The following is a 9,290-nucleotide window of genomic DNA, read 5'->3' as shown; positions in this document are numbered from 1 at the left end:
TAGATAACCAACAATAGTGGCTTCTGCAGCCAATTTGTTTAACCGCAAGAATGTTTTTAAAACGTACTCATCTGAGGAGTTAAAAACCTAAGTGGTAAATTTGGGCAACCCTTAATACTCTCTGTAAATAAAATGGGAAAAAGCGCCAAGGTTGTGCTCGTCCTAGCAGTGTCACGCAGTGTGAGTGCATGTGGAAGAGGATATCGCAGACCGTCTTGAAACGTAGACATATTTTCTTCGGTGCTGTACGGCTCTTTGTTTTAGCGGCTCGACCGAATGCACATGCACGTATGCGTAGAGTGCTTGTTTCTATGCCCCATTAAAGCTCGCTGCGTACATGCGCTCGTGCCAGGTGCGGCGAACCTAATTCTGTCGTTTAATTTTTGTCCCTCAGAATTGCCTCATGAGCAAGGGAATGGAGAAAAAGTGTAAGTGTCCCCCAAGACCGTACACTCCTCATTAGAGACTTATAGGGAACGTTTTTTGTACATCCGATTTGCTACGATGAGCCGTCCGGTACGAACTGCGCGTACGCTATCACAGAAGACTCTTCCATATGCGCAGTGCGAACGGGAGAGCCCATCGCACCGTATCGATGTGTACAAAAACGGTTCCCTAAAACACTCCATCTATGCATGCCATTACTACGGTGGCTGAAGCGCGTCTTCGGGTGGTATGGTCGGGGTCCTATACCGGCCACGCATCGAGATCGGTCCCGAAGTGACAACGATGTATCGACGCTTTGAAGCAGCTGTGCACGTGCGCCGCTCTAACCGACCTTCAGTTTTTCTTTCCTCTTAATCCGTTTGCTTCACTTCATCATCACTTCATCAGGCCAGGTTAGTGCCATTTTAGATTCTACTGTGTCGTTCTCCCCTGCACCTTTGTGAAGGCTCGTCAACGCCCGTTTCAGTGGCTCGGTACCTCGGTAAGACAAGAAAACGCAGTGGCGGATGTAATCTAGCGTGTGGTGTGCAAAACGTGCATATACGCAACCGAAACTAGTGGATCGTTTAGTCGCTTGTCACCATCTTGGCGGTTTTTTCCAAAAGAGTGCTGTCGAAGAAGGGGAGGGGACGCCAGGGCCTCTGTGACGTCACAAGAAGCAAATCGATAGACCAATAACGAAGATGCGGCAAACACATTGGTTGGAAAAGCGTTCCGGACACCTGTGCTATTGGGAGCTTTCCCTCGGTCTCGTCGATAGTCTTTTATTCTTTTTTAAATATGACTAAATAAAAAAAGCGTAAATTACTCCACAATAATAAAATAAAACAGTACAGGTAAGCAGGCCTGCAGAACGTTTAGCTTCAATCTGGTAAAAATCTTAAACGTCAACGAAAAACCGAGAGTATAATATAAGCGCAAGATCAGCGTCACGTGAGGGTCAAATTGGCTTCGTGAAGATTTATTCGACCACTTTAAGTAACTATAGAGGACGCTGTCGTTCAGCCAAAACTAGCTGAAACGGCTCTTTCTTCTGCCTCTCTTTGAAACCGCAAGAGCGGTCGATGAATCGCAGCTGTTCTGATCGGTCTGGCAATTACAGCAAACTCGAGTTTTGACGCTTTGATTGGACACGAGGCCCACTCCAACGGTGACACAGCACTCGTGTTCAATCGGGTGTCTTCGCTCGATCTCAGTCCGAGGACGTGGAGGACGTTAAAATTCTGGTGCACAGGCTTTCATTAGTCAAGCTTGTGTTGGTTTAACGCACCGGTTCATATCGTATCTTATAGTGGCCATGTGTCCGGCCGCCAGTGAAGCCAAAGGCGATAAGCTCACCAACCAAGATCTGCGCAAGGTGAGGGCGCACACGACACCGCCACGGCGTCACAGTTCGAGTCTCCCAAACCTCGGCGGCATACGCGTTGCCATTACGAAATTCGTTCATTAAAATATTTCACTACTCCTTTTCAGATCATGGGAGTAACAATGAAGCTCTTCAGGGAAGTAAGTACCTTATCCGGCTAATAAAGAGGCTAAGGAAATCTCTCAAGGGGGAAAAAAAGTATCTGCGAAAGGTAGCATGGGAACACCGGAGGCGGATAAAACTGGCATCACAAATCGAGACGAATATAATAAAGACAAAAAAAAAAATGAGACGAAAAAAGATAAATGACGTCCAACCACACCCCCGTATACATTTTGTTGCTTTCTTTTATTACAATATTTGAAAAAGAAAAAAAAAAAAAAGAAAAAAAGAAAACGAAGACGGGATTTGCATGGGACCGAGCTCCTTCGTCGTTACTTTGAACAGGCGTGGGGTACTTAATAAACAACGTGCCCGAAACAACAACAACAAAAAAAATTATTTTCAGCGCAAAAATAAATTAAACCTCGCCGAATGCTAAGTCTTCGCCCGAATGTATACACTAGCGGTTCCGACCAGATGTCAAAGTTTCGGAGCTTGCCGTTGTCTAAGAAAAACGTTATAGGCGATATCTTTTTTTGCAACTTGAATTGGGACAATGGGGATACCGTTCCTCGCAACTGGCATCATTGTCCTTCATGCATTCGTGGGTTCCATCGACCGCCGTTTTCCCATTTAAAATTTCCAAAAACTGCTTCTAACTTTTGGATCAGACAACGCCAAGCTCTGAAACTTTGGCATTTGGTTTGAATTCATTTGGGCGGAGAATGAGCGTGCCGTGATGCGTAGTTTATTTTTTTTTTTTTTTTTTGCGGCAAAAGAAAAGGAACGTAAAACACTGTAATTTGTTTTAGGGGACATCCCGTAGGAACCCGCGGTACCCTGAGTTCGGGTTGATACGTGCGTGCATGAAAAATAAGAACGTTTCTTCCTCTAGAAAAAAGGAGACGTGACTGACGACGAAATGGAAAAAAAGATGGTAAGTCCTGCACACGTCCCCACACAACAGATATAAGGTACCATATGTTAAGATCTACGAAAAAAAAACTAACAAATGAAAGTTTTTTCTTCATCGACGAAATAAAAAAAAATATAGTTGGCTAGAAACGTGATCACAATTTATGAACATATGACAATCAGTCAGCGCAAACCACACAGCCAATAATTCTCTCCAATATCAGCTTACCAAACCTGTTTTTTTGTTGTTTTTTTTACGATTAAAAATGTCATTTATGAAAAAACAATTAAAGGGCATCGAAGTTTTCTTTCAAGATTTCAGCGTGCGCGAATTCAAGAACAAGCAGTCCCCATAAGAACTTCCCGTCTTCCATATTTATATATATATATATATATATATTGCGCGGAAAAAAAAGGGGGGGGGGGAGGTAGAGAAAGATCACTTGAGTATTTTCTTACGGCGATACTCCGAAGGTGGGGATGCAATTGCAATGGATGGTATAGGGTGTCCCAAGTCACCCGGCTCGATCTAAAATGGACCGTAAAAATCGACGCCTGCACGTAGCAATCCAAAATTTTCATCAGAGGTGTATTCATACGTCGTTTTTTTCTTTGAAAAACTTCAAAGTGTAGCTTCCTTTTTGTTAAAATATAGGGCCAAAAAATTTGCCAGGGTCAACGGCGGGCGGCGACGCAGACGACCAAGTCGAGCTGCGGGACGCGTTTGGCGTGCGTAATGATAGATGGCGTCGGGAGCAGCGTCCGAAGGTGTAGCCGACCAGTGAAAGGGAGCAGACGACACGCAGACGAAGTCCGTTGGCAGCAAAAGCGCCATCGTTATGCAAACGCTTTTTTTTCTTTTTTACTTTATGTTTTGCTTTTATTGTTAGCATTTATTTTTAACCAGAGGTACATTACAAAAATATTATGTTCATTTTAATAAACCACGGTGGTCGCGAGCAGTCTGGATAAGGACGTGCCGTTAACTGTCAATACGATTGTCAAACGCGCCCCGCTACACGACTTGGTTGTCTGCGTCGCCGCCCGCCGTTGAGCCTGGCACGTTTCTTGGCCTATCTTTTACTAAAAGGGAGCCACCCTTTGTAATTTTACAAGAAAAACCGACATGTGAAATACACCTCCGACGGAAAGTTTAGATTGCTATGTGCAGGCGTCGATTTTTACGGTTCATTTTAGATCGAGCTTGACGAGCTGGGACACCCTATATATACCGTTTTTTTTTTTTTTTTTTTTTTTTTTTTTATTCTTGCAGATTTGTTTTAAAAAATGCCCTGAAAGCAACACTTAAGCGGGTTGTGCGAGTGAGTTTTACGCCCAGCGGGACATTATGTGTTTGGCTAATGTTCGCGATAAGTCGGCTAATTAATTCAACTTGGAGAACATAATAGCGCTTCACGACAGGGACGAAGAGTAGGAACGAGACAACACAATGCGCTAACTTCAACTGGTTTAACCGTCAGAAGATCAAGGGTATAAATACTCTGCATCATTGCGCCATTCAACCAACCCCAAGCCACGCCACTGATTGCAAGAACTATGTCTCTTTGTCGGCCAAATCGATCGACGCCACGCTGACACATCGATCCCCGTAGTTTTTTATCAGGTCTGCCTCTGTAATTTCCCTTACCGTCTTATCTCTATGTTTTCTAATGACAGTCACAAATTAAATTCAGGTCTGCACCCACAGTCATGGCAGTGCATCGACAAATGACCGTCACGCTGTCCGCTCACTCAAATTCAAATTAATTCAAATTCACTAATTAAATTTTTAATTAGTTAAAATAGACATATGGTTCCAATTATAAACTTGCTGCGCGTTATCGAAAACCTCTTAATCAGTCATTTTCAGACAGACTTTCAGCGCGTGAGAAGCGCAGTAGTGCACTAAAGTTACCACTCGTGGAGCAGGTACAAGGCTAGCGGTTTCGATAAGGCGCCTGCGCAATTTTTCCGTCTCTTATCTGGCCCCAGCCTTGTACCTGCTCCACGGGTGGTAACTTCAGCGCACTAATGCGCTTCTCACGCGCTTAAAGTCTTTCTAAAAAAATGACCGCATCTCCACGTGGTGAATGATGTTGATTGGGGCGAAGCTCTGGTAGTGCTGATGATACTGATTTTATTGTTCATGGGTAGTGCTGATGGTGCTGATTTTTTTGTTTTTTTGTTTATAGGTAGTGCTGAGTTCCGGGTTGCGTTTCGACTTCATTATTACTGCTTTATGGTCGGTGAAATGCCGAGCCAGTAGTTCTTCTAGCGGATCAGCTTGGATCCGCTAGAAGCCGTGGGAACGCATCTCCACCGCTTAACGGTCCATGTCAGAAAGAGGATGTGTGGTATGGAACGTGGTTATATACGAATTTGAGCATTTGACCGCAGCGCCCTCTCGTCTATAAACGTTGAGCCAATGCATGCAAAGTTTAACGCGATTATATACGCATTTGACCGCAGCGCCCTCTCCTGTATAGACGGTGAGCGGCTACATGCAACGCTTCATCCATGACAGAAACCCCAGCTCTTGAGTTACTACCACATCTCAGAGCTCCCTACTCGTCCCGCACAGGTTCGAATCCTGTCGACTGCGCAAAATATTTTTCTTTTTGTGTGAGCACGGACGGGCGGACGGACGGACGGACAAGGCTAGACCCTAAGGAGCTTCGCCCCTAAAATTATTGATTTAGGGGGTTTTGGACGACACTCAGCTAATTTCTAATTGAAACCATGTCTATTTTCACTAATTAAAAAGTTAATTAGTGAATTTTAATTAATCAGCCGACTTATTGCAAAGATTAGCCACCCACATGATGTCCCCCTGTGCGTATAACTCACTCGCACAAAGCGCATAAGTGTAGCTTTCATGGCTTTCTTTAAAACAAATCTGTAAGAATAAAAAAAAAAAAAAAAACATTCGGTATATGTTGGCTTTTGGGATCCCATCGGAGAGGTCACGTGCCCGAGCAATGCAGTTTTCTTTAGAAACAAATCTCTAAGTGAACAAAAGCTAGTTCTTTGCTCTCTAAAGGCCCGTCCATACACTTGCAACCGAGTACAACCGAGGCAGACATGCAAGACCGGGTTTTAAGCCTCTGACGACGGCGGAGGACCGGATGCGCTGCTGCAAAGCTGGTTGTACGCAGGCGCAAGAGGCTTCAAAATCGGTCTTGTCTCTCTCGGTCGTACTCGGTTGCAAGCATGTGAACGGCGAACTCATAGTGTTGGCAGCTGCCCTTACTGCACGAGAGCTTGTGCCGACAAGATGTGCAGACCTGGGGTCTTCAACGCGCATCACGCAGTAGTCATACACCAACGCCCGCCGGCACGATGTTTATCGAGGTCAGAACGGGCAGAAGCGGTGAATGAGCTGAACAAAGCCGCTTAGTGTGCTAGGAAATTCTTAAACACCGGATGGCGTTTAGTTCGCTACCAGGGAACGTGCACGCTGCAGTTTTTTATCAAACATTTTTCGCCATTATGCAAAAAAAAACAAAAAAAACTGCTGTATACGGCCTATTCTATTGATAAGATATTTATATGACAAGTCGCGAAGATGCAAATTGACATCGATTACAGAATCGAGTTGCAAAACAAATTAATGGTTAGTTATTTATACAGCAGGAGTTTAGTCTGCCAGAACATGGCGACATTGTTACTGTAGATAAGCAATTTAGCCAGCGCAGTACGGCTGCTGGCCTGGGGTTTTTAACGTGGACCACGCAGTAGTCATACACGACCGCACGCCGGTACGATGCTCATCCAGATCGATACGGGCAGGGGTGAGGCTTAAACCCAGGATCCCTGGGTTATGTAGCGCGAGCTTTCACTCCATGTGCTCCGAGCTGTGTGCGCTAGCCCCCAATCGAGTTGCACCTTCCCTTGTTCTCCGTTTGCAGGCTGAGGTGGTCGATGAAGAGAAGGCCAAAGTTGGGGTGAAAGTCTTCAGGGCCATGGAGGTATGTGCCGTTCGAAGTCTCTGGGGAGTTCATGCACTTCCGCTTCGTCACTCCCATTTTTTTCTTCTATTTATGTTTTCCTTGTTTGCGGACTACATGTTTTCCTTTGTTTAGCCGACTGTTCGCCCAAATACAAACATACCTGGCCTAATGGTTGCTGTAAGCTTTTCTGTGGGAGAAAAAAAAAGGCATGGATTATAAAAAAAAAAAGGAAACAACCCGAGAAATATAAAAAAGTAGCCTGAAATATGCTGAAAACATGAGAAGATGTCGACTTATTTATTTATTCGCAATACTGCCAGCCCGGCAAGAACCAAATTAGGAGAGCTATCAGCAGGCATGTAGCCAGGGGGGGGGGGGGGGGGGGGGGCATCGGCCCCTTCCCTTAAAATCTTCTATTTTGCTGGGGCTTACTCTCCCTCCCTCCCCTCTCCCCCCCCCCCCCCCCCCCCCCCCCCCCCCCCCGCCCAACGAATCAAAATCCTGGCTACGTGCCTCGCTATCAGTATAACCGTTTTGCAATGCGTAGCTTATTTTCGGAGCAAAAAATGAAGAAAGAAAAAAGAATAAAGTTGTCTTGCTTTTACGCTTGACCGCCAAGGTCAGCTACCACATGGCGGTTCATGACTCGGAAAAAATAACATTTAATAAAATCTAAGTTATTCTAATTCATCCGTGCATTTCATTCCCACTGAAAGTTACTTACCGTTTTGTTATAGGATCGAATCAGTAGTTGTTGCCTTATTTTCAGCAATGCAGAAAGGAAAGAAAAGACAACAAGGCGGAATAGCCCACCGCAAGGGGAGGACACACGATGACGTAACACGACTGAAGGGCTGCGAGCGGAACAGGCTCTGTAACGAGTCGAGCGTTTGTTTTGGGACATGCTCCCTGCAACATGATATCATGATATACAATATACCCGGACGAGGTTTACCTTTATGAATAAAATAAGTTTGAAAGACACGGCATGACACTGGTTGTGTTCATAACTGTCAGCTTTTTTACATTGTTGCGCGCAGTATTTATTCGGTTTAGACTTTCTACGGTACGTCACTCGTACTCATGGAAACCAGAACTCCAAGGTGACACGCCTCACATCTAATGCACTACACAAATCAAACGCACGCGTCGGTTGGGCCACGTCCCGATGAAGGCAGTGCCACTGCCCAAGCGTCGACGAAAGCCCATCACCATATCCTTTGTAGCGTTCTTAAATTTATACTTATTTTTAATTGTCCAGTAATTGAGTGTTTAAACACGTTTCTTTTCTCATTCTACTAATTTAATTACGCTGAATAAGCTTCTTTTTTTTTTTTTTTGTCCTTTAGCTACTTTGTGCGCTCCCGTTTTTTCGCTAATTCATATACCTTATGTGGGGCGCTTGGAATAACCAGGATCGATCTAAAACGGACCGTAAAAATCGTCGCCTGAACGTAGCAATGTATATATTTCGCCGAAGGTGTATCACATTAAATTACAAACCGTAGTTCTCTTTCTGTAAAAAAATGGGGCCATAAACTTACCAGGGTTAACGGCAGGCGGCGACGCAGACGACCGAGGCCAGTGGCGGGGCGCGTTTGGCGCACGTATTGATAGATGGCGCTACCTCATTATCGCGACGGCTCGCGACCACCGTGGTTTATTCAAATGAACGTAATCTTTTTAAATGAAACTTTGGTTAAAAAATAAATTCGAAAAATAAAAGCAAAACTTAAAAAAAAAAAAAAACGCGTCTGCATAAAGAAAGCGCTTTTGCTGCCAACGGATTTCGTCCGCGTGGCGTCTGCTCTCTTTCGCTGGTCGGCTGCACCCAACGTTATTAAATTAGCTCAGTTACGGAACTGCTCATAGACGCCGCATGCACGAACAGTACCCCCCTAGAGCACTATATAGCTCCTACGGAGCAGAGTAACGCAATCCTTTGAACCCCGTGTTTTGCCGACAACATGGCCGACAGAGCGGCTCGGCCGAGTCACGTGGTACTCAGGGTTCCAGGAGGCGCCCCGCCCTACGGGAGAATACATGGAGATCGACACAACACGGCTGATTAAAAATGAACGGCGAGTTCACACTTTTCAAAACTAGTCTGTCGTGAAGTTAGTAAAGCAATAAACACTTTATCAAAGTTTTAATAATATCGGATGCGTGTGCAAATTTTGAGAATGCAATTTCCAAGGCAATGGCGTTTGAAGCAGACGATTTTTGCTCGCAGCGGAGATGGGCTTTTCGGGTTGGCCGGAGCGGGTCACGTGAATGGTGTGACGTCGCCGTGTCGTCTGCTGCATGATGCCGCTCAGGCAATTTTTAAAAAAAAGTCAGGTCCTTGCGGGGCACAAAACTTAGCGCGAATTATTCTAAAGTGTTTCATTATTATGTCAAAAACGATTGCGATTCCGTATATTCCCACAACACTGAAGAAACAACGATTTTCTCACGTTCTCCATGCATTTCTGACCGCAGTTGGAACCTCCGGGTGTTCGCCGCTAGTC

General features: G+C 45.0%; 1 long non-coding RNA gene across 1 annotated transcript; it reads left to right on the top strand.

The window, feature by feature from the left end:
- The first annotated feature begins 1,765 nt into the window (after positions 1–1,765).
- Positions 1,766–7,680, top strand: LOC115321866. Its single transcript, XR_006077899.1, has 5 exons — positions 1,766–1,804; positions 1,921–1,953; positions 2,811–2,852; positions 6,739–6,798; positions 7,550–7,680. It is a non-coding gene; the product is annotated as an uncharacterized LOC115321866 (long non-coding RNA).
- Positions 7,681–9,290: the final 1,610 nt, after the last annotated feature.

This window comes from Ixodes scapularis, unplaced genomic scaffold, assembly GCF_016920785.2.
Source record: "Ixodes scapularis isolate PalLabHiFi unplaced genomic scaffold, ASM1692078v2 PGA_scaffold2__306_contigs__length_199485367, whole genome shotgun sequence".
Classification (NCBI taxonomy): Eukaryota; Metazoa; Arthropoda; class Arachnida; order Ixodida; family Ixodidae; genus Ixodes; species Ixodes scapularis.
Note: the sequence above shows the minus strand (reverse complement) of the source record. Positions and strands in the feature narration are given on the sequence as shown.